Source organism: Mesoplodon mirus (assembly GCF_964341445.2).
Source record: "Mesoplodon mirus genome assembly, chromosome: 7".
In the NCBI taxonomy this organism is placed as follows: Eukaryota; Metazoa; Chordata; class Mammalia; order Artiodactyla; family Ziphiidae; genus Mesoplodon; species Mesoplodon mirus.
In genome coordinates this window covers 4,775,689-4,801,171 of record NC_138983.1, presented here as the reverse complement: position 1 = coordinate 4,801,171, position 25,483 = coordinate 4,775,689, and the positions used below count along the sequence as shown (strand labels likewise).

Below are 25,483 nucleotides of genomic sequence, written 5' to 3'. Positions count from 1 at the left end.
GGGGAAGTAAGATCCCATGCTGTGCTGAGCGGCCGGAAAAAAAACAGAAAGAAAATACAGAATGTCTTGGCAGGCGTAACCTGCCAATATAATTGTCTAACCCAATTATCTGCACTACCTCTTCAGGTGTTTTTCTCTGTATGGCAATCCAGAAGGACCCCCTCCAGCCTGGCCAACATCAGGACAATGGCCTGAGCGAGAACGGCTGGGAGAGGCATGCGTCCACCCAAGAGAAGTCCCCGAACCTCTCCTCGCCACCAGGGTGTGGTTCCCTCAAATGTCCCTAAAACCTTGTGGGGGATGCCCCATATTTCCCACACACGTGCTTCTCCTTTGCACCCAGAAGTACAATTGAACTGGTCAAACCACACGTTACAATTTGAGGACTACAGAAGGCAGCCGTATCCATAAAACCTGCCTGAGGGGCTTCCCTGGTGGCGCAGTGGTTAAGAATCCTCCTGCCAATGCAGGGGACACGGGTTCGAGCCCTGGTCCGGGAAGATTCCCACATGCTGTGGAGCAACTAAGCCCGCAAGCCACAACTACTGAGCGTGCGTGCCACAACTACTGAGCTTGCATGCCTAGAGCCCGTGCTCCGCAACAAGATAAGCCACTGCAATGAGAAGCCCGCGCACAGCAACGAAGAGTAGCCCCCGCTCACTACAACTAAAGAAAAGCCCGCGTGCAGCAATGAAGACCCAGAGCAGCCAAAAAAAAAAAAAAAAAAGCCCTGCCTGCAGCCACCGTATTGTTTGCTGGAAGCTGTATTCATTTCACACCCTCAAAACTACTCTCACATCTGGCCTCTTTTGGATCCTCATAAAACCCCTGTGAGACAGGATGACAGGTGTCAGAGGCACCGCCTTAGAGATCAGGAAGTGGAAACCCAGAAACACACACAGCTGATTCAATGTCACATCCAGTGGGCCCTGGGCTGGGGGAAGTGCCAACACCCAGGCCCTCTGCCTGCAGTGGTCTGGGAAGCAGCCTGTCAGGGGGAGGGGGCACACGTTTTGGAGAACACAGATCAGGGTTCAACTTCCAGGTCTGACACTTAGACGTGTGTGTGAGTGTGGGGGGGGCGCCTAGAGCACATGTCATCGCCATTCATAAGATCTGTTTCCTGTCAAGTAAAGTACGCACGTTACCCATAACTCACATTAGGTCTCCAATGCAGGAACATACTCTGTACCTGCCCAACTGCAGCCACAGGCCAGCAGCAGTCCTCCAAGAATGTGGATTTCCATCCTTCCTCTTCCCACTACGTTTGATACCCCAGCCCAACGTCTTTGACATTTAACTTTCAGCAGCATTACTGTACTTCACTCTGCACAACAGTGTTCGCTTGCAAAAGGAGAAAGAAACCAAAACTCCGTGCATTAAATCTTTTTAAGGGCACGGAGAGGCCGACACTTGGAAAAATCAGTGATACATGTATAATCTTATAAATGAAGTATTATTTCATAAGAAGGAAAGTCCGAGTTACAGCGTATGACGACTTCTTAAAGGCAAGGTTATTTTGTGTTAGCTTTTTTTTTTAACATCTTTATTGGAATATAATTGCTTTACAATGTTGTTAGTTTCTGCTGTATAACAAAGTGACTCAGCTATATGCATACATATATCCCCATATCCCTTCCCTCTTGCGTCTCCCTCCCACCCTCCCTATCCCACCCCTCTAGGTGGTCGCAAAGCACCGAGCTGATCTCCCTGTGCTATGTGGCTACTTCTCACTAGCTGTCTATTTTACATTTGGTAGTGTATATAGGTCCATGCCACTCTCTCACTTCATCCCAGCTTACCCTCCCACCCCCGTGTCCTCAAGTCCATTCTCTACGTCTGCGTCTTTATTCCTGCCTGCCCCTAGGTTCATCAGAACCATTTCTTTTTTTTTAGATTCCATATATATGTGTTAACATTCAGTACTTGTTTTTCTCTTTCTGACTTACTTCACTCTATGACAGACTCTAGCTGTTAATACAAACTTGTCAGGGAACTAGATCCCGCATGCCGCAACTAAGACCCAGCACAGCCAAATAAATAAGTAAATTTTTTTTTTAAAAAAGAGCCATTTAGGAAGCAGAATCTAGGATGACCCTCAGGTTCCTGGGATGGGTGGGTGAACCACCACATGGAGTGTACGAACGATTCCTTTCCTTTTTACCTAGAGAACTCGGTGTCCAACAATTAGCCGATAAGCCTTCGTAAGCTGCACGTAGCTACCCTATTTTCCAACCCTCCAGAGTGGCCATTAACCTACTGTACGCCTGGAGAGGCACACCTCACTGGGTAGCACAATTCCTTTCAATTATTAACTTCCCTAAACATTCCTGGAAACAAAAACAGCTCACATGAAAAAAAACTAAAGGACATTCCACTGAACGGAGGCTCTCAGTCACCTAATATTTGCTTGGGGTAAAAGGTGAAGTTCACAAAAGGCAGCAAAATCAAAAGGCAATCAGAAATCAACAAGCAGAAAATATTCCTTACTTGTGTTAAGTAACAGATTTTTTGAAGAGTTTCCTTTAGATTATCCGTATTTTTACCATGTCGTTAGGATGAACTGTTGAAGGTTAGTAGTATTATTCATATATTGCCTATTTTTATGCAACATCTTTCAAAATATAATTATATGGATTATCAATATAATTGTGTACAAATATAATGCAAAGGAAACCCCCTCAAAAAGGCTCTTTTCACGGCTGGTTTCCTTACATATCCATGCAAGTTCGGCCTCTGCTTCCCTAATTGTTCCCAATTCTGTATTTTATAAAGCATTGGTTTGTTTCTTTGGCAGTAGGACTTGATGTTGATGGAGCTGTGAGATGTCTGTAACAGATTTTTTTTTAACGCCCTGTACAGCCTAGACTATTTCTACAGTTGTCAAGGAAACTTAATAGTGGTAGCTTCTGGGGAGGGGTACCGGGTGAGGAGGCCAGCTTTGTGCTGAATTCCCACCTGCACCCCCTTCATTTTGCACCGTGTGCTTCTAGTACTTATTTTTAAAACAGAAAAGTCCTCGCAGGAAAAGCTCAAGAGGGGCTCAAGCCATTCGAAGAAAGTAGAGGTCTCGTTAAAGAGGGAGAGTCTCCGAAACACACTTGAAACACACCAGCTTGAGCAACAATTTTATTCTTAAAAGCAGCAATTTTTCCGGAATTCAAAGTGCAGGCTTCCACCGGTAACTGAACTGTCAGGTCTGCCAATAATAACCATGCAGAGTGACTAAACATTTTTTCCAACAAAGGAAAAAATGCATTGGATCAAAGTGCAGAACCAGCCCCTGGCCGGAGCGGGTAAGCGTTTCCGCCTCCCACCTTCCCACCGCCTTTAGACTCCAGGCTGCAACTTTAATTGCTCGCTTGGAACGCGTCCTCACAGGCAACGCCAGCAGCTGCGGTCGGCGCGGCCCGCCCCTCCCCCCCGGGCGTCACGTGACGGCTGAGAAAAGTAGGGGAAAGGTTACCGCGAGCCCCGCCCCCGGCCTGGCGCGCCCCGGGAGTTCAGATCCTGTTCCACCGGCCCGGCCCGGGTAGACACCTTCCGGAGCGAGCTGGCGCGCGTCGGCGGCGGTGCCACTCCGGCGACAGCGGGCGAAATGCAGCGCCTCTGGGAGGGAAGGCCGAGCCCTGCATGGTCAACTTTGGGGACAGTTAAGAGCTTGGTGTGCCCGAAGACAGCCCACACCAGAAACGCTGCCCCGCGCCCCGCGAGCCCAGAGCGCCTCCGGAAGGGGCTCACCGCGCAGCCCAAGGAACAATTAACTGTGCTTCCATGAATGGGCACGCGGGGCCAGGGTTGCGTAAGCCCGGGCCCTCGCCCCAGGACTCCCCGGAGACCCAGGCTTGACCGCTCGGTGACCACGGGGGCTGGGGCCGGGGCCAAGGCCGGGCGGCAGCGACGCCAGCTTTCTTCCCTTCACCTCTGGGTTAAGGCCGCTTGTTTTCAGTACAAACTCGAAAGGTTATTTCGGCCTGTGCATAACTCCAATTTCTGCCACTCTTGATACAAAGTATGTGCACTCCTTAAGATGGCTCTCTTTCTGATTCCAACAGCTGTTCAGATGGCGTTCAATGTGCAAGATCAGGTCTAGCCACACATCTTTGGAAGGAAACCGTTCATTTACATACGGAAAGCAGCCCCCGGGCACGCAGGGGCAGAACCACCCCAAACTCCACCGAGAATTTTGCATTCAGCTCCTATCACTTAGAACTAAACACTCCCTCGCCTCAACGATAAGCATTATCATCAGCATTAATGTTCTCATTTATGCCACATTCACTAAGAGTCACCTTAAATAATTTGGAAAGGGGGGTGATGCTTGCTGGCATAAAAAAATAAATAAATAAAAAGACCAGTGTGTTCGGCCATTTTTTATTCATTTGGTTTGTGGTTTAGAAAGAAATAAGCATGCTTGAATATCTGGAATGACCAGAAACCGGAAGCCTGTGTGAGAAAATGGTCTAACAAAATACACTTTTCAAAAGGTTAAACTGATTTTATTTGGTGACTTACAAAGTTACCAGTTTCCTACTAAAATCTGCCCTTCAATATTTTAATATCACATGGAGCACAGAGGAAACCGAAAGCAGCTCCAAGTTGGTAATATTAAATTGTTCTGTATTCAACCTGATTTCTCGAGATTTTTAACTCTTGGAGTTAAAAAAGTAAGATCATCTTTGTTCCGTTCGGCTTTAACGTGAGTCAACCACCGAGTTACACTATAAAGACACTGATCCACAGCCTTTCCAAAACGAAAGGAACTGTCTGCTCGCCCAGGGAGTTGGGGTTAGGGGCTGCCGGAATAGGGGCCCCGGAGCCCCGGCTGCTCTACCGCCCTGACCACGCCGTCCGGGCTCGCAGGCCAAGTTCGCCCAGGCCTGGTCACGTGAAGCGCCCACACCCTCCCACCCCCCGCAAGGCAAGCTCCCCGGCCCGGCGCGACCTTGGGCAGGCTCTCCTCGCCCACCTGTCCTAGACCGCGCGCCGCATGGGGGGATGGAGGGCGCTCGCAAGAGGGGACCCAGGCCCGGTGCCTCCATTCGCATCCACCTAGGGCGCTTGGACACCGCCTGGAGTCCCAGCGCCAAGGGCGTGTCCCCACGGCTGCGCTGCGGGGGAGGGAGCCTGGAGGGGGTCGGCGGCGCCCTGCTGAGTCCCTAGCGTCCCTCTGGCTCCCGCTTCGGCCGGCCCGCGACCCCGGGACGGCCCCCCAGACCCAATCCACTCTCGGAGGGGGAGGGGATGGGGCGAGATAGAGGAAGGATCCGCGGCGCGCTGCCATATCCCGAGGACTGAGCATCCCTCCCGCCGTCGCGTCCTTTCCACTGCCCTAACACGGATCCCCAGACCCAATCCACTTCGGCGAAGGGAGTGGGATGCTGGGGAAAGGGAACCGGCAGTCCTGGTGTCCCTTGGCCGGGGGCATCCTGTCAAGTCCGGAGAGTCAAGCGTCCCTCCAGCTCCCATACAGTACCTGCTCGCAAGGCCGACCGATCCTCGGGTAGACCCCGAGACCCAATCAACCCACTCCTGGGAAGTGACGGGGAGATGGGAAGGGAAAGAGAGCCGGTGGCCCTACTGGCCCCAGCCCGGAGGCGTCCGGCCAAGTCCGAAGGGTTGAGCATCCCTCCCGCAGCCACACCGGACCTGCCCGCATGCGGACCGACACTGACGCGGACCCCCTAGACCCAATCCACTGCGGGGTATGGGGAGTCCCGCCCCGCTCCGGTTTCGAGCTCTCTAAGAACGGCTGTCCCTCGGCGCCCCGACACAGGCGGCGGCCCCCCGCCCCCGCCTCGGTCCGGGCCCTTGCAGTCCCCGTCCGCCCCTGGCCCTGGGCGCCGCCGCAGCCAGCCCCCGGCTCCCGCCAACCCCCCCCCCGCGGCGCGCGGCCTCAGCCCGGCCTTACCGAGTCGGTGGACAGAGGCGCGGCGACAGCCACAGCAGCAGCGGCGGCTGAGTGAGCGAGGCAGCGAGCGAGCGCCGGGCGGGAGGACAGCGGGCGAAGCTGAAGGCAACCGACGCCGCCCGCGGCCGATTGGCTGAGGCGCGAGGGGCTGTGCGGCGACTCCCGGCGCTCGGCGGGCCAAGGGCGGGACCTGGACGAACGGGGCGGGGCATCAGCAGGGGCGGGGCGCCCTGGGGAGCGGGTCGGGCGAGGAAACTGAGGCTCGTAGGGGTGCAGGCCACCTCCGCCTCTGCCAGCTTGAGGCCTAGGACGAGATTTCTCGCCCTGCGAGCCTCAGTTTCCTCATCTGAAAAATGGGCCAACTCATTAGGGCCATGCCCGTAAAAGCGCTTAGCACAGTGCCTAGCTCATGCTCGTCCGTTATAGGCATTGCCCCATATAATCCTCACGGCACCCCTATAAATAGTTGATCCTAGCCCGGGTCAGAGAAGGGATCACTAACCTGCCCACAGTCACACTAAGAAGATGGATTCGACATTGGGCCCGGGTCTGATTTCAGAGCCCACACTCCAAATTGGACCTTATCCCAGGAGTGACAGCTGATAGGATCTTGAGGCAGCGTGGCTCACGAAACCGACATGGTAATGCCTATTCCAGTGACCTTTCTGAGCCCCCTCTTCATATAACTGGGATAAACACTGCTCCCTTGCTGGGCTTTGGTAAGATTTAGTAAACTATTCAGGCACCTAAAGCATAGTAGGTGCCAGGATAGAAATGGCTGAAGGTGGAGACAGAGTGACTGATGTGCCTTGTACCTGTCACTGAGCTGGCACTGGCCGATCTCAGAGTCTAGGTCCAGGCCAAGGGCAGCTGCCACCTGCAGCTACTTCGCGGGGTGGAGGTCCGCGCTTCCCGCGGCGTGAGCAGCCCCTTCTCTATCTCTGCCGAAAATGCTTCCCAGGCCCCAGCGGGTGGTCCCGCATACAGCAGGTGCTCCATAAAATAACCAGTTCTATGAACAAAGACCGGGCTTTCCTAAGGGTCAGCCGCTCCTCTGGGCGGAGAAAACTCCCTGCTGGCCTCTGTCTTTCCAGATGGGTTTAGAAGAGAAAATGAAAGTCCTGTCTAGTTCCGCCCCCCCCCACTGCCCCCAGTGTACTGTCGGCGCACACTCTCCAGGCTGTTTTGAATGAAGTCATAGGATAAGTGCTGTTTGTAACACTCCTTTGCTTTCACTTGGCTTATGTCGTGGACGGGATCCCCTGTCGAGGCACAGAGATGACCGAGGCTTTCACAGTATGTAACGCGCCCCATGGACACTTAGGCACCCCCTTTTCACCGCAGCAGACATAAATGAAGCTGTGTGGGCCGTCAATGTGCGTCTTTGAGCGCCTATATCTCTCGGTAGATCGCTAGAAGTGAAGCAGCCAGGTCAAAGGCACGTGAGACGCCTTGGTGACATTTTGGTGCCACTTGCCGAGCTGCCCTCTGGAAAAGCGTCCACTACCCCCCCGCCCCCGCCCCCGGGTGTGGGAGTGCGGCCTGGTCTCCAGGAGATCACCACCGCTGGCTGTCAATCCTAAAGGCGGGGTGGGGGGGTATCTCTCCTTATTTTAATTCGCATTTCTTTGAAGTTAGAAGTTGGAGATTTCGTTCCCCTGCTGGCTCCTGTCTGGCCCGCGAGCGATCCCAGGCCCCGAACCCCGAAGATCTCGTGGCCCAAGAGGGCAAGTGGTCTGGGCCAAGGCACACTTGCCCGAGGCTCGGCCGCACCGCACCTACCCTGGCTCCTCCAGAATCACCTGCGCGTCTCTACCAGCCTGTGGGCCTCCCTGGGTTGTGCCTCCCAAGTTGGACGGTCGCTTTACCCCCCATGCCCTTCCCTCCTCTTCCTGGAATCCCAGCTGTCTGCAGGTCCCCGCCCCAAGGTCACTTTCTCCTTCCCTCCTTGCCCCGTCGTGCGCCCCGCAGGGATTGGCCCGGCGTCCGTCTGTTCCCAGGGCTCTGCGGCCTTGACGGTGCACCCCTCCCTGCGTGCTGCCCTCAGTGTCACCTGCAGGCCCGGAGGGGCAGGGGCAGGGACCGCGGTCGCCTCCGCGCTCACCTGTGCTCCAGAGGCTGGACTCTCTCCGGGGACGATAATGAGCCCACGCCTGCTGGCGACTCCAGCCGAGCGGTGGAGGCCTCATTCCCTTCTTGAGCTCTGTTCCTGGGGACTGCAGCTCCCCGGGGTGGCTATTAATAAAGAACTGAGGAACTAGGTCCCTGGGGAGCTCCAGCCCGGTTGGGTCCTGAGTTCCCTCGGGGTCAAAAATATCCCAGAGTCTGCCTCAGAAAGTAGTCTTTCTTAAGCTCTGTTTTTTTCAAATTCTTCCCGGATTTGATTGGAACACACTGTAGCAGCTACCTATTGTGGCCATAAGGAACACTTTTTTAAAAAATGCGTGTAATGTTTTTATTATTACTCGGATATTGTCCCTCTTTTTTTCTGATTTCTTTAAAGCAAACCCAGAAATCTTGTCATTTTGTCCACACGTTCTTGAGTACGAATCGCTAAAGAAAGATAAAGGTCCTTTAAAAAAAAATACAGAATGGCAATGCCATTGTCCAACCTAAAATAGAGAAACAATTGTAATACAAAACTTGTAAAGCCCTCTGGGCCTGCGAAGAGCACAGCTGAATCCCACTCACCCTTGCCAGCCTCATTTCTTGCTGGCAGCTCCCAGCAGGTTCTGGTCCAAAAGTGTGTGAGATTTTTTGGAACTCAGTTTCTATTTCCCATAGGAGACAATTTTATAATCTCAGAGTTCTGCACTTCTGAACTTGAACCTTGAGCCCCATAGACAGTGAGTAAGTAGTAGCAGTTTCACATCAGGGTGGTGACAATGTTTGCTCAGCCAGCATCACTGGGATTTGGTGAGGAGAAAATGAGATAACGCAGATGCAAGCAAAGAAGGAAGGCGGCTCGACCATGTGCCAGTGAAAGGACCTCAGAGTGACAATGAATTCCTTTTTTTTTTTTTTTTTTTTACGAATTCTTAATTGAATGGGCTTGGCCTACGACCCAGTAATCCTACTCCTGGGTATGCACCAAAGAGAAATGAGAACCCATGTCCATGCAAAGACTCAGGCAGGAAGGTTTATAGAAGATTTGCTCAAGGTGACAAAAATCTGGAAACAACCCAGATGCCCATCAGCAGTAGAATGGTTAAATAAATTGTGGTTTCTCCATACAGTGTAATAATACACAGCCAGGAAAAAGAGTAAACTACTGACACACACAATGTGGATGAATCTTACAGAGCTTATGTTAAGCAAAAGAAAGCCAAACACACACACACACATAAATATACTGTATTATTTCAATAACGTAAGTGAGATACATTTTTTTGAGTTTTTTTTTTTTCTTTCTGTTCCCTCTGATAGTTTGTTTTATTTATTTATTTATTTATTTATTTATTTATTTATGGCTGCGTTGGGTCTTCGTTGCTGTGCGCGGGCTTTCTCTAGTTGCAGCGAGCAGGGGCTATGGGGGCTACTCTGCTGCAAGTGCGTGGGCTTCTCATTGCGCTGGCTTCTCTTGTTGCGGAGCACGGGCTCTAGGAGCGCGGGCTTCGGTAGTTGTGGCCCGTGGGCTCAGTAGTTGTGACTCACAGGCTCTAGAGCACAGGCTCATTAGTTGTGGTGCAAGGGCTTAGTTGCTCCACAGCATGTGGGATCTTCCCAGACCAGGACTCAAACCAGTGTGCCCTGCATTGGCAGGCGGATTCTTAACCACTGTGCCACCAGGGAAGTCCCAAGTGAGACATATTAACAGCGGTGATGGCTATTGACCTAGAAATATACAAAGGAGCCCGTGGTGGGGGTGGGGTGGGGGGAGGTGGGGTGTATGAAAATGCCTTCCTCCATATGCATAAGATTATGCACTTGATGGTGTTTTCTCCCTGATGTTAGGCCTCAATTTTATTTTATTTATTTATTTAATTTATTTTTTGACCGCACCTCGCTGCTTGCGGACCTTATTTCCCCGGCCAGGGATTGAACCTGGGCTCCAGCAGTGAAAGCACCGAGTCCTAACCACTGGACCGCCAGCGAATTCCCATGGCCTCAATTTTAATAATCAAAACTTAAAAAAAGATTTAGAGGTGAGTAGGGCATTGACTGTTGGTGGTAGGGGTGAGGCCATCTGGGTGGTCATGAAATGAAGAGGTGATGAAGCTGAGACACTGGGTCACCTGGGGAGACTGTGGAGCTGGGGAGGAGAGAAAGGGTGGGGACCGCTGCCAGCTCCTTGCTAGTGCAGGGGAGCGGCAGGGAGAGCAGCGAGGAGAGTGTCCGCAGCCAAGGAGCTGGCAGGGCTGTGGGCAGCAGCGGCAAAGGAAACCTGCGCCCCAGCCTCTCTTCTCCTCCTTCCTGTCCTGTTGCCTCCTCCTCCTCTCCAGGGCGTGGACTCCACTCTCTTTCCTCTGCACCTCACCACACCCAGGGCCCTGCTGGGGCCCTTTTAGGCACAGGGAAGGTGGGCAGAGGTGAGGGTTGCCTTCCCAGGGAGGCATCACAGTGGCCAGGTGTGGACACGCCTGGACCCTGGGCCAGGTCTGCCCCTGGCTGGCTTTGTGGGTGCCTCGCTCCCCCATCTGGGCCTCAGTTTCTTCACTTAAAAAAAAAAAAAAAAGGACTTCCCCGGTGGTGCAGTGGTTAAGAGTCCGCCTGCCAATGCAGGGGACACGGGTTTGGGCCCTGGTCCGGGAAGATCCCACATGCCGCGGAGCAACTAAGCCTGTGCACCACAACTACTGAGCCTGCACTCTAGAGCCCACGAGCCACAACTATTGAGCCCGTGCCTAGAGCCCATGCTCCACAGCAAGAGAAGCAACTGCAATGAGAAGCCCGCACACCGAAACGAAGAGTAGCCCCCGCTCGCCGCTACTAGAGAAAGTCTGCGTGCAACAACGAAGACCCAACGCAGCCAAAAATAGATAAAATTTTTAAAAATTAATTAATTAAAAGAAAAAAACAAGGATGTTGGGCTGGGACAATAATGAGCAAACTTTCACCACCATTCTTTTTTTTTTTTAATTGAACTATAGTTGATTTATAATGTTGTGTTAATTACTGCTGTACAGCAGAGTGATTTATTTATACATATATATACATTCTTTTTTATATTCTTTTCCATTATGGTTTATCACAGGATATTGAATATAGTTCCCTGTGGTATACAGTAGGACCTTGCTGTTTATCCATTCTATATATAATAGTTTGCATCTGGGAATCCCAAACTCCGAATCCGTCCCTCCCCTCCCCTCTCCCCCTTGGCAACCACAAGTCTGTTCTCTAAGTCTGTCACCACCATTATTTATTTGAAGAAGCAGTAATTCTAGTCACTTAGGCTTGTGAACTCCAAATCTAGACGGCCTTCAAACCCTGACTCTGCTGCTTCCCAGCTGAGTGATCCTAACCTCTATGTCCTGTGGTTTCCTCACCTGGAAAATGGGGAGAGGAGTGGAAGCTGCCTTGGAGAATCCTAATGAAGATTACCTGAGTAGCTGATGGGAAGCCCTTAGGACGTTCTTCAGTACACAGTAGGCGCCATATAAATGTTGGCTGTGATTATCCTTCTCCCTCTATGGAGCACATGTTTTAATAGCTTTTGTCTATAAACAGCACATTTAATAACTTATTTCCTCATTTGTTAATCAGAAACATGGGCACAATTGCCATCTTACAATCAGTATGAGATGTATTCATTCCTTCAAGAGATGCTTGCCTCTAAGCACAGGGATTGCCAAGACCTGCTGGGCTGCCAGCCAGGGGCAGACAACATGCACACTTTGATCCATGTAGGTTCATTTCAGATAAATGTGGGACCTTTCTAAGGCTATTTGGAAAGGTCCGAATAGCTCAGAGTTCAGCATTATGACCTCCTCAGATCCCAGGCATCTCTGAGGGTCCCACCAGCCAGCCCACCTGGAGAATGTGAGCTCGGGCCAGGACCTGAGCTTCTTGGTGTGACCAGAGCAGCATGCTGGGCAAAGAGCAGGCGACACCTCAGCAGATGCTCTTTGAAGCTGGCAACTTGACTGGCCTGCCTGGACACTGTGACCTCAGAGATGGGGAAGAGGTGACTATCCTGCGGCACATTTTAACAGATGCCTGAATATCCAAATAAGCATCGGCAGAAGACTTCTGTGTCAAGATGCTAATTCTTCCCCTTTGCAGAAGGAGGTGAGGAGGTAATACCTTGAGTCAATAGTTTTTAAACTTGGGAGTTGAAGGCAGTCACTGACCCTTTGGAAACATGATGACAGCTACAAACACTTTCTGCAGAAAAAAGCACACACACGTCAACAGTGGTAAATAATTTCAGTCTTGGACCTTCCAAAGCCCATTTATCAACTCCTGACCCACACAGTTTAAGAAAAATGTATCCAAAATTTTGAAACAAGGCAAAAGGATGTCTGGAATGTCCATTCACCGGCTCACCATCTAAACCGCCCATCCAGGATTAGCTCATTCTCTAGGGAATTGTGTTTTGACTCCGCCCATCCAAGGATTAGCTCATTCTCTAGGGAATTGTGTTTTGACTAAACCCCAGACTCTTATGAAGTTACATGTAACTGGTAGATTTTTGTCCCACAAAAATGCAAGAATTAAAATAGATAACTAATAAGGACCTACTGTACAGCACAGGGAAATCTACTCAATACTCTGTAATGGCCTACACGGGAAAAGAATCTAAAAACGAGTGGATACATGTTATATATGTATAACTGATTCACTTTGCTGAAACTAACACATTGTACATCAGCTATATGCCAATAAAAATTTTTTTTAAATAAAGAAAAAGCAATGCAAGGATTTCTTTCAGTTGAAAAAAAGTATTCGCCAAAGTTGTGGTTTTATTGCTGTGTAGAATATTAACCAGTTTTGTACCTGTTTAGGAAAACCAGATTTTGTCTACCCTTCCTGTGCGGGGAAACCCCCAGCTCTGCCCCACTGTGTGTTTCTTCCCTGTTTGTTTTCTTCACTGCTCACAGGAAACACTTCACTTCTTTTTTTTTTTGAAAGAATTTTCTTTTTTCAAAATTAAAAAAAAAAGTTTTTGACCACGCTGCGTGGCATGTGGGATCTTAGTTCCCCAACCAGGGATCGAACCCATGCCCTCTGCATTGGAAGCGCAGAGCCTTAACCACTGGGCCACTAGGGAAGTCCCTAACACTTCACTTCTGACAGTTCTGGTCACCCAGTGTGTGGACGTTTTCCCCACACCAACAAGCAATTCTCCAACACCACTAGGGTATCCAAGAATCAACTCAAATCTGACACTATCTACCCATTGATAGCATCAGATTTCACAGGTTAAGGGCTCAGTCCCACAAGACTGTCCCCTGACTTCAGCTGTCAGTTGCAAGTCCAAGTTATCACCTGTGCTTCTGACCCCTGCTACAGATCAGAGGTTCCAAAGAGCCCCCCACCCTTGTGTTTGCTTGATTTGCTAGAGTGGATCACAGAACTCAGGAAAACACATTTACCAACTTAGTAAAGGATATGATAAAGGATGCAGATGAACGGCCAGATGAAGAGTGACACAGGGCTCACCAGTGACCAGCCGCACCTGCCTCTTCCCCAGGTTCCATCCTGTTGGGACCCTCTGCTGCATTTCACTGTTGTCCCATCTCCCCCCTTCCTCCGCCAGAATCCTCTCCTTCTGTAACCCGTGAGTCACCTCTGCCCCACTCCTCCCCTCCCCTGGGACCTGTTCTCAGATGCCTTCCTTGGCTCCCTTCTGTCTGGCCCCCACCCCAGGCTAGGTGAGGCTCCCAGCCTCTTGCCTTGGCCCTGCCTCTGCCACTAGCCTTGCTCTCCTGCGAGCTTCCACCCTGCCACATTGGCACTCCCATTCTGATCCTCCCAAATCCCCAACAGAGGGGCCCTCTCCAAGAGAAATGACTTGACTCATTCGCTTCTGAGGGCTGTCACCTACCAGGAGGAGAAGTCAAGCTTCAGGTGCGAGCAAAGCAGGGCCACAAAGAAAAGAAAAATGGGGGAGGGGTGTTATATTTTCTACGTTAAAGAAAACAGCAAATAGCCCTCAAAGGAAGAACTTTGATGGATTTTCTTACACTTATTTTAGTATATCTTTTAAATTACACACGAAGAGGTTACCATAATCCTTTAAATTACTCATGAAGAGGTTACCATAATCCTTCTAGCAAGTAGGGCTTTCGAATGATCTGAATCCAGCCCTCTTCTTACCCATATTCATTCACTTGTCCATTCATTCATTTGTCCATTCATTCATTCATTTGGCAAATACATACTCAGCAACTCAGTAGTGACAGAGCCTTTAGACCAAGCCCTGCCCTCAGGAGTCCACACTCTGGTGGGAGAGGCAGGCAAGAAACAAATACTCTCTCATGTGAAAAGAAAGGGAAAATGAGAAAACAAAACAAAACAGAAAGTGGGACAAAGTGTGCATGGCCTAGAATACAGTGGATGGGAGCTGGTGTTCAATGGACCAGACGCTCCAAAGGGTGGGGACGCTCTAACCAGCACCTGATACATCATATGGTCTCAGAAATGTTAGCTGCATGATTAACTGATGGTTGAGTGGATGGGTGGGTGGGCAGATGGATGGAGGGCCCTGCCGGCTTAGCTCCCTGGGGCCCCTGCCATCTGGCCCGTCCTTTCCAGGCCCTCATCCCATCTCAAAGTCCCCTGCAGGAACCCCTCTAAACTTCACTCCTGCCTGTCCTTCTTCTTGGTGCTCCTAAAGTCACCTTCTGCATCTCGAAACCTTTGATGCATCCTGTGACCTCAGGCAGACCCAGCTACATAATTTGCCCAGCACAACACAGAGCAAAACTGCAGAGCCTTGTTCAAAAATCATTAAGAATTTCAAGACGGTGACAACTAGGCATTACACCAACCACAGGGCTCTTCTGAGTGCTGGCTCTGCGACCGCACGGGTGGGACACTCAGGCAGCCGGCCCTGTCTCCAGGACAGGGCCACAAGTCCTCCCCAGATCTGCACCCAAGAGACCACGCCAGCCTGTGTTTACAAGCCTCGATGAGTTCGGTGCTTCTTCCACTCAAGACCTCATCTCACTTCCGGCCTCTGGGCATCTATTTTCGGGGTTCCCACCGCCCAGGGTGCCTTCCCACGCCGTGGGCTAGGTGCCAGGAAGGGAGATGGGGAAAACCACACCCAGTCCCAACTCCCCAGAGAAGATGCTCAGAGGGCATCTGGGTTCTGGCGCAGCTGTGGCTGTGTCCAGCTGTGAGGCCCAAAGCGGGCAAACTTTCCTCTGTTGCAAAACAGGCAGCAACGAGGACGATGCTGGGTCCACGTGGGGCTCTGCTCATAGCCCTCCTCCCTGTTAAAAAATCTACTAAGATATGACTCATGTGTACCATAAAATTATCCTTTTAAAGTGTACAATTCACGCTGCCATGGCCTGGGTTCCATCCATGGTCGGGGAATTGAGATCCCGCAAGCCGTGCAGGGGGCAGCCAAAAAGAAAAAGAAAATAAAAGTGTACAAGTCAGTGGTTTTTACATATACACGGTTATACAACCATCACCACAGTCTAGTTCCAGAACGTTCCCCAAAACTTTCTTTCCTAAAAGAAACCCCATCCCCCATCAGCAGCACTCCTCCCAGGCCCCCAGGCCCTGGCAACCACGAATCTACTTTCTGTCTCTATAGCCTTGCCTATTCTGAAAGTTTCATATAAATAAAATCCTACAATATGTAGCCTTCTATGTCTGCTTCCTTCACTGAGCATAATATCTTCAAGGTCTATCCAGGTTGTAGCCTGTGTCAGTGCTTCATCCCTTTTTAGGGCCGCATATATCCCATGGTAAGGGTATGCCACATTTTGTTTACCCATTCATCCCCTGATGGATGCCCATAGCTCTTTTCACACACCAGCTGCCAATCTGCCTGTGGGGGAGGGCTGGGGAGGGGTGCAGCCCCCCACTCTGACCTTGACCCTGAAATACAAGCCGCTGGCCGTCTCCCTTACCACCGGAAACATTCCCATCTAACCTTCCAAGTCCAACTCAGACACCATCAGCTCCAAGAAGCCTCCCCAGATGACCCCAAACAGACTGATAACCCCTTTCTCGCGCCCTCCCACCGGGCCCGGTTCCAGGACACCTGCCTTTTCTAAGACCTGAGGCGTCTCCACGCCTCACTCTAGATCCGGAACCGCGGTGGAGTCCCATTTCTGAAGCCCCTGGGCTTGGACTCCGCCAACCCGCCAAACCTTTTGTGGAAAGGAGAGAGGGGGATTGGCTAGGCGCTAACTGGCCGCCAGATAAACTAATTGTTTCCTTGAGATCTCTTGCCTTTGACGGGAGGAGGAAAAGCCGGGGAATTTCAGGGATGGGTGGGGTGCGGAGAAGGAAGTGACAGCCCCAGCAGCGGGGTTGGGGGGGCATTGGGGGGGCAGGTGGGGCGGGAGCGGCAGACCAGCGGTTGCTGGCGGCTGCCGAACGCGGTTTCAGTTGAAAAAATGCCCAATTGTCCTGCTCCCTCGAATCTGTGTTTTTCTCGTGGGAAGCTCGGAGGACGATCCCGAAGCTGCAGGCCCCTTCCCTGCCCGCCTGGGTGCCCGCCGCAGGCCCGGGGAAGGTCAAGGTCCCGGGCGTCCCGCGCAGCCGCCGGTCCTGCTCGCCGGGGAGGCGTTGGTCGCGGGTGGGGAGGGGGCCCCGGGACGCCCCCCGGCTTCCTCCGCTCTCCCACCCCCGTCTCCTCTCGGCGCCCACCGACCCGCCCCTGTGCGTCCCCGGGTTCCCTAGGGCCGCTCTTTTACGCAGGAGGAGGAGCTGGAGGTTAGAGGGAGAGGCGGCCTCGGCGGCGCGCTGTTTCCCCGCACACCCTCCCGGGGTCAGCAGAGGTCGGCTGGCGGGCGCTCGCGGAGCGTCAAGGTCGCCCGGGGCCGCGCCCGCGGGGTCAGAGTCAGACTTCGGGAGGGACCGGTTCGGCGCAGAGCCGGGCGGGCTTGTGAAATCGCCCCCTGGCCGATTTCAGGCCGCAGGGAGGAGGCTGGGGGCGGCGTGCGTGCCCTCCAGCCCGGACCCCGGAGCCGGGCCGGAGCACGGAGCCCCGGGGATACTCCGAGTGCGCCCGCCCTGCGCCCTTCCACGCGCGGGGCTTCCCCGTGGCCGCGCGCTTCCTCCTGGGGTGCCCTCCGTCTACGCAAGCCGGGTGCCCTCGGTCCGTGCAACCCCGGCGGATCCGCTTACGCCGCGGCCAGTCGCCGCAGGGTCTGGAGCGGCAGCTGACTTACAAGGCTGGCTGCTCAGGCCACCCCTCTATTACCCTTTTAAATTACGCAATTAAGGTGTATTCATTGTGGGAAAACAAGGAACACTGAACCGTAATCAAAAAGTTTTAAAATTGCCTGGAATCACACTCGCGGCTGCATTTCCTTTCCATCTTTCGATGGCTCTACTTTCTGTGTATCTTTTCACTCTCATTTCGTGCATGTTTACGAAATGGAAGTCGTATGGTGCACAAGCGTCTCTATGGTTTTTTTGATTTGACGTTATTCATTCTCCCCGAGTACTAGATGCATTCTCTTGGAATACATGGAAACTGCACAGAAGCCCCTGGTCACCTCCCTCCCCACCCCATCCAACTCCCCTCTCTGCTGGATGTTCTTCCAGACTTTTCCACATTTTACGTCACACCACACACACACACACACACACACACACACACGAGTATTACTTAGGGACTTCTTTTACATAAGTCAGATTGGGTTGTTTGGAATCCCCCCACCCCGCAACTTAACGGTATGTTTTGAAACTCACTTGGTCTAGATACACCTCTTTCTTAACTCTGCTATGATATTCCATAGTTTGCACCTTCATTCCTGTCGAGCATTCTCTGTTGTTTGTTGTTTTTCGTTTGTTTCCAGTTTCTCTCTATTCAGCCGTTCATCCCAAATGCGTTTCTGGGGCACCTGTTGTGTGCCAGACCCAGACCTCTCCTAGGTTCAGAAAGTACAATAATGAACAAAATAGACACCACCCTCCTGGGCCTGACCTTCTACAAGGGCAACTGACAAGTATACTGTAGGTGGGTCAGGACGGGTATTTTATTTTTTTAAATAGGGACGGTTTCAATCACTAATGTTCAAATATCAAGTCAGTATAAAAAAGTACCGAGGGAGGACTTCCCTGGTGGTGCAGTGGTTAAGAATCCGCCTGCCAATGCAGGGGACATGGGTTTGAGCTTTGGTCCGGGAAGATCCCACATTCCGCGGAGCAACTAAGCCCGTGCGCCACAAATACTGAGCCCAGGAGCCATAACTACTGAGCCCGCGAGCCACAACTACAGAGCACGCGAGCCACAACTACTGAAGCCCACGCGCCTAGAGCCCATATTCCACAACTCAGGGAAGCCACCACAATGAGAAGACCACGCACCGCAATGAAGAGTAGCCCCCGCTCGCTGCAACTAGAGAAAGCCCGTGAGCAGCAACGAAGACCCAATGCAGCCAAAAATAAAGTATGAATAAATAAATTTATATTAAAAAATAGTATTGAGGGAAACGTCTTACTCCCACACTTGCCCATCGGCAAGTGGTACGCGGGCCTCTCACCGCCACGGCCTCTCCTGTTGCAGAGCACAGGCTCCGGACGCGCAGGCCCAGCGGCCACGGCTCACAGGCCCAGCTGCTCCACGGCACGTGGGATCCTCCCGGACCGGGGCACAAACCCGCGTCCCCTGCATCGGCAGGCGGACTCTCAGCCACTGCGCCACCAGGGAAGCCCCAATAAAATTTTTTTAAAAAAAGGAATTGGCTCACATAATTATGATTTGCAGTTGGCAAACTGGAAACCCAGAACAGCCCATAGTGTAGTTCCAATCCGAAGGCCAGCAGCCTCAGGACCCAGGAAGAGCCAATGTTTCAGTTTGAGTCTGAAGGCAGGATAAAAATTGATGTCCTTCTTCCAAAGCAGTTAGGCAGGAGGAGCTCCCTCTTACTCAGGGGGAGGTTAGCCTTCTCTATACAGGCCTTCAACTGATTAGATGAGGCCCACCCAAATTAGGGAGGGCAATCTGCTTTATTTAGTCCACTGATCCAGATGTCAATGTCATCTAGAAACCCCCTCACAGACACACCTAGAATAATGTTTGACCAAAGTTCAGGGCCTCCAGTGGCTCAGTCAAGTTGACATATAAAATTATTCCTCATACCCTCACCAGTGTATGTTTTTTAAAGTAGCATTATCAAAATATAATTCATGGGAGTTCTCTGGTGGTTTAGTGGTTAGGATTCCAGGTTTTCACTGCCGTGGCCCAGGTTCAATCCCTGGTCAGGGAACTGAGATCTCACAAGCCGTGCAGTGTGGCCAAAAAAAAGAAATGCGTGTGTGTGTGTGTGTGTGTATACATACATATATATATATATATATATATATATATATATATATATATATATATATAATTCACATATGGTATAAGATATAATTCATCCATCTGAAGTGGTGGATGGTTTTCAATGGTTTTTAGTATATTTACAGAGTTGTGCAATGATCACCACAATTAATTTTGGAAAATTTGCATTATCCGCAAAAGAAACCTCCTACCATTAGCAGTCACTTCCCATTTGCCCCCAACTCTCTCAGGCTTAAACAGTAATCTACTTTAAGCACTAATCTACTTTAGGTCTGTATGGATTTGCCTGTTCTGGACATTTCATATAAATGGAATCATACAATATGTGGCCTTTGAGTCCAGCTTCTTTCATTGAGCTTAGTGTTTTTGAGGTTCATCTGTGTGGTAGTATATGTCAGTATTTAATTCTTTTCTATGACTGAATATTATCTCATTATATGGATATACCACCTTTTAAAAATCCATTCATCTGTTGATGGCTATTTCGCTTCTTTCCACTTGTTGGCTATGCACAATTTTACATTCCCATCGGCAGTGTATGAGGGCTTCAGTTTCTCCACATCCTCATCAACACTTGTTATTACCTGCAGTTTTTGTTTTAAAAATTTTTTAAATTATTTATTTATTTATTAGGCCGCATTGTGCAGCATGTGGGATCTTAGTTCCCCGACCAGGGATCGAACCCGTGTCTCCTGCATTGAGAGTGTGGAGTCATAAGCACTTGACTGCCAGGGAATTCCCACTGTAGTTTTGATTATAGCCATCCTAGTGGATATGAAGGAGTATCTCATTATGGTTTTGATTTGCATTTTCTTGAGGGCTAACCAATTTGTCTTTTGACTTTGATTTTTTAAATGATTTTTTTCTATAAATTTCTTATTCTTTTATGGCTTCCAAATTTTGACTTATAGAGAAAATTGTCCCCACTCTAGGGTCATAAAGAAATTTTCCTATATTCTCTTTTAGTACTTTTATGCTTTCAAGTTTTATGTTTAAAAGAAGAAGGAAGAAGGCTACTAATTTACTACAGCAAGAGGAAGAAAGTTTTCTCCTTGCCCAGCAACCATCCCAGCCAATGAGAAATCACCACCACTCAGCCAATGAGAAACTATCACCACCCTGAACTCTGGCTTTCCTCCAATGGGCTTTTTGTTTATAATAGCCCCTCCCAAATCCCTCCTTTCCTTTATAAAAGAATGCTCCTCTGCTTAGTTTTCCAAACTTGCCTGTGGTTTGCCATAGCTTGCATGTCCCAAATTGGAATTCCTGAATCATCTTGCTGGTAAAATAACTGGCTATTTTATTTTAAGGTTGACACAATAAACTACACATATTTATAGTGTACGCTTTGGTAAGTTTTGACATCTGTATACACTCGTGAAACCATCACCACGATTAACATAGTGAACACATCTAAAAGCTCCTCCTGCCCTTGATGACCCCTCCCCACTCCTTCCCCTTTGCAGGCAACCAACAATCTGCTTTTTGATAATGATTCCATAGTTTTTACTATATGACTGTTACATAATTATTTGAGCAATTCTATATTGTTGGACATCTGCATTTATCCCATTTTTGCTATTTATTAATCCAGCCAGGATGCACATCCTTGTACAAACATAACTCTCCACATATCTGAATATTAGTTTGGGACAAATTCCTAGAACTGATATTACCAGACCAAAGGTTATGTATGTTAAGACTTTTGGGACAATTTGTCAAATCCTCTTTGTAAGGCTTGCTAGGTATGACATTCACTTTACATTTGGTTTCTTTCTGGAAAGTTGAATCTTTTTGTTTTTATTTTATTTTTTCTTTTAATTTTTTCCTTTTTGTTGTTGTTCTTTCTTTCCTTTTTTCTTTTTTTTTTGTTGAATCTTTTTAATACAAGAGAAGAAGAAGAAGGAGGAGGAGGAGGAGGAGGAAGAGGAGAAGGAGGAGGAGAAGAAGAAGAAGAAGAAGAAGAAGAAGAAGGAAGAAGAAGGAAGAAGAAGAAGAAGAAGGAAGAAGGAAGAAGAAGGAAGAAGAAGGAAGAAGAAGGAGAAGAAGGAAGAAGAAGGAGAAGAAGAAGAAGAAGGAAGAAGAAGGAAGAAGAAGGAGAAGGAGAAGGAGAAGGAGAAGAAAGAAGGAGAAGAAGAAGGAGAAGAAGAAGGAGAAGAAGGAGAAGAAGAAGAAGAAGAAGAAGAAGAAGAAGAAGAAGAAGAAAGAAGAGGAAGAGGAAGAGGAAGAGGAAGAAGAGGAAGAAGAAGAAGAAGAAGAAGAAGAAGAAGAAGAAGAAGAAGGAGAAGGAGAAGGAGAAGGAGAAGGAGAAGAAGAAGAAGAAGAAGAAGAAGAAGAAGAAGAAGAAGCAGCAGCTAACTCTCCAAGTGTGACTCAGATGTTTCTGCTTGGAATAAGGGCTGGCTGTTTGGGGGAGGTACTTTTGTGGCTGAGAAAGCAACAAACATTAACATCTGATGGGATTGCCTCTTCCCTGGGGCCCAACGGCACTCTGTACCTTGGTAGGGTCCTGCCCAGAGCAGGCTGTGACGGCACCAGCAGCCCTCCTTCAGCCATGCCCACCCTACAGAAGTCTGAACGCTTCTGCATCAAGGATGATGAGATAAAAACCTTGGATCAACTTCTCTGAGCTCAACAGGCTTCTCTGATGGAGTCGGGGCCTCCAGGCACAGGGTCCTCAGAGTGGCTGAGAGCAGTTCTGAGGCAGGTGGAGGGGAGAAGTAGGTTTGGGGGCACAAGACATGCCACCGCAAACTAGGCCTCTTGGGCCTTTGAATTATTTTGACCTAAAGGCCATTGAGAACCAGTAGACACAGGAAAAGCTCTAAAAATGGGGCACAGGTTTTCCTTTGTAAAGGAATTTTTATTTATTTATTTATTTAATTTTTGGCCGTGCCACACGGCTTGTGGGATCTTAGTTCCCCAACCAGGGATTGAACCCGGGGCCATGGCAGTGAAAGCGCCGTGTCCTAACCACTGGACCATCAGGGCATTCCCGGAAATTTTTATTCATAAAGGCAATTTCCTTTTGTACAGAGTCTCCTTCTCCCATCAAGGAGGTAGAGGACTTGAAACTCTCATCAATAGAGAAGATAAGACTTAAGTCTGCATAGCGGGACTTCCCTGGTGGCGCAGTGGTTAAGAATCCACCTGACAATGCAGGGGACACGGGTTTGAGCCCTTGTCCGGGAAGATCCCATATGCCGCGGAGCAACTAAGCCCGTGTGCCACAGCTACTGAGCCTGTGCTCTACAGCCCGTGAGCCACAACTACTGAGCCCACATGCTGCAACTACTGAAGCCTGCGTGCCTAGAGCCTGTGCTCTGCAACAAGAGAAGCTACCGCAATACGAAGCCCGCACGCCACAACGAAGAGTAGCCCCGCTCGCCGCAACTAGAGAAAAGCTCACGTGCAGTAACAAAGACCCAACGCAGCCAAATAAATAAATAAAAATTAAATTAAAAAAACAGACAAACCTGCATAGCAAACCTTACTAAACAACCCCTGAGTATCATTCTTTTCCCAGTCACCTTCCTATAACTTGTATCCTCCCACCCCAAAGCCCAAATACCCTTTTCCTTGGTTCTAAGCTAAGATAGTATTTAAGGTCAAGTTCTAACTAACCCAGTGGGTTACTCATCACTCGTGCTCCCTTGTGTCCACATGAGATGACCATGTTAATAAACTTCTTTTTGCCTTTTTCTTTTTATTCTTCTTGACTGCACCGCACAGCATGTGGGACCTTAGTTCCCCCACCAGGGATCGAACTCGTGCCCCCTGCAGTGGAAGCACAGAGTCTTAACCACTGGACCAACAGGGAAGTCCCTGCCTTTTTCTTATTAACCTGTCTTTGGTCCGTCTCATTTATAGAGCCCTGGCTGGAGAACCTATGATGGGTAGAGGAAAATATTTTTTTCCTCCCCTGACGGCACGAACCTCCCCAGCGAGGCTTGGGACATAGGCCACCTGGCCTCAAATCCAGTTGCCTCCACTTACTAGCAGTGTGGACTTGGATGTGGTTTTTTTTTAACTTCTCCCAGCTTCAATTTCCTTATTTGTATTGATAATTAAAGGATAATAAAAGATAATTGTAAGATTATTGTGAGAATTACATGGGTGTGATGGTTAATTTTATGTGTCAACTTGACGGGGCTGAGGGATGCTAGTAAAACATTATTTCTGGGTGCGTCTGTGAGGGTGTTTCCAGAAGAGACTAGCATTTGAATCACAGAGTGGGTAAAGAAGGTGGCCTTGCCCTCATCAATGAGGCAGTACCATCCAACCTACAGAGGGCCTGAATCGAACAAAAAGGGAGAGGAAGGGCAAATTCTTTTTCATAATTAAAAAATGCATTTATTTATTAGGACTTCCCTGGTGGCGCAGTGGTTAAGAATCTGCCTGCCAATGCAGGGGACACACACGCTCCCTGAAGAGCGTGCCACTTCAGTAGTTGTGGCGCACAGGCTTAGTTGCTCCGTGGCATGTGGGATCTTAGTTCCCCGACCAGGGGTCGAACCCGTGTCCCCTGCATCGGAAGGCAGATTCTTAACCACTGGACCACCAGGGAAATCCCCAGGAAGGGTGAATTTGCTCTCTGCTTGAGATGGGACATCCATCCTCTGCCCTCGGACATCAGTGCTCCTGATTTTTTTGGGGGGGAGGTAGGAGTTTATTAATTAATTATTTTTGCTGTGTTGCGTCTTTCGTTTCTGTGCGAGGGCTTTCTCTAGTTGTGGCAAGCGGGGGCCAGCCTTCATTGTGGTACGCAGGCCTCTCTCAACTGTCGCGGCCTCTCGTTGCGGAGCACAGGCTCCAGACGCGCAGGCTCAGTAGTTGTGGCTCACAGGCCCAGTTGCTCCGCTGTATGTGGGATCTTCCGTGACCAGGGCTCGAACCCGTGTACCCTGCATTGGCAGGCGGATTCTCAACCACTGCGCCACCAAGGAAGCCCAGTGCTCCTGATTTTTAACCTTTGGACTTGGAGTGGGACTTACATCATTGGCTCCCCTTGTTCTCTTGCCTTCAGATTTGTAGTAGAGTTATACTTTTCTGGGTCTCCAGCTTGCAGATGGCAGATTGTGAGACTGTCATGATCCAATCTCTCATAATACATCTCTTTCTCTATATCTATATATATCCTATTGGTTGTTTCTCTGGACAGCCCTGACTAACACAATGGGATTTTTTGGGGGATTAAATGTTGTTAACCTAAAACAATAAAATAGCCAGTTATTTTTACCAGCAAACGGGTTTATTCAGGAGCAGCAAAGAATTGCAATACAGACATGCAAACATGGCAAACCACATGCGAGTCCAGTAAAGCAGAGGAGAGGAAACCCTTTTATAGAGGAGAAGGGGGAGTTGGGAGGGACTGTTATAAACAAAAAGTCCACTGGAGGAAACTGGGGTCTGGAAGTGTAGTGGCCTTTCACTGGCTGAATTATGACAGTCTCTCATTGGCTGAGCTGTTGCCAGGCCAGGAGAAAATCTTTGTTTCTCCTGCGGGATGTAGTAAGCAGTGTCACTTCCTGCGGAGAATCTGAATTAAGGTCAAGTGGTGAGAGCTCCCCCTTGTGGCCTCCTGAATCCATTTTAATGAGGTTTCCCTTTACTAATTTTCACAGTATGATAACTCACGCAAAGTGCCTAGCACAGCACCTGGCCTACAGCAGGATGAAAGGTAGTGATGGAGTGGGCGGAGCCTGCATGCTTAGCTTGGCCTGGGGCAACGTCAGACACCTTGTAGAGGCGGAGAGAAGGGGAGAGGGAAGCAGTGCTCCACCCACACCTGCTGTGGGTCACTAGGCAGTCCACCTGTAAACTGACCTCCAGTGACCTCACCCGCCAGGTCCCCTACACTTTTCAGAGGTGGAGATTGAGGCTTAGAGACGGTCGAGCACTGGCTCAAGACCGTAGCCTGTGATCAGTAGAGGCTGGAACCGAAAGTGGTCTGGGTGCATCCGGGCACAGGATGAGATTCTGGTGACACAGGAACGCAGTTTCGATTTTCACAGTTAGGCATTTGTTTAATACGTGTCAGTAAACAGCTGCTACATCAAGGCTAGGACTTCATAGCTCATGACAAAGCTAAAGGAAGGGTTTAAGTAAAAAAACAAAAGTGAGGGAAATTAAAGTGTTAGGTATTAACACCC

The 25,483-nt window shown here is 49.8% G+C and overlaps 1 protein-coding gene across 1 annotated transcript in view; it reads right to left on the bottom strand.

Annotated features, from left to right (window-relative positions):
• Positions 1 to 6,043, bottom strand: part of CPT1A (carnitine palmitoyltransferase 1A) — a 65,228-nt gene extending 59,185 nt beyond the window's left edge. The window contains exon 1 of the mRNA XM_082628250.1: positions 5,912 to 6,043. The gene's annotated coding sequence lies outside the window, so the exon portion shown is untranslated. The remainder of the gene's footprint in view (positions 1 to 5,911) is intronic.
• Between the last annotated feature and the right edge of the window lie 19,440 nt (positions 6,044 to 25,483).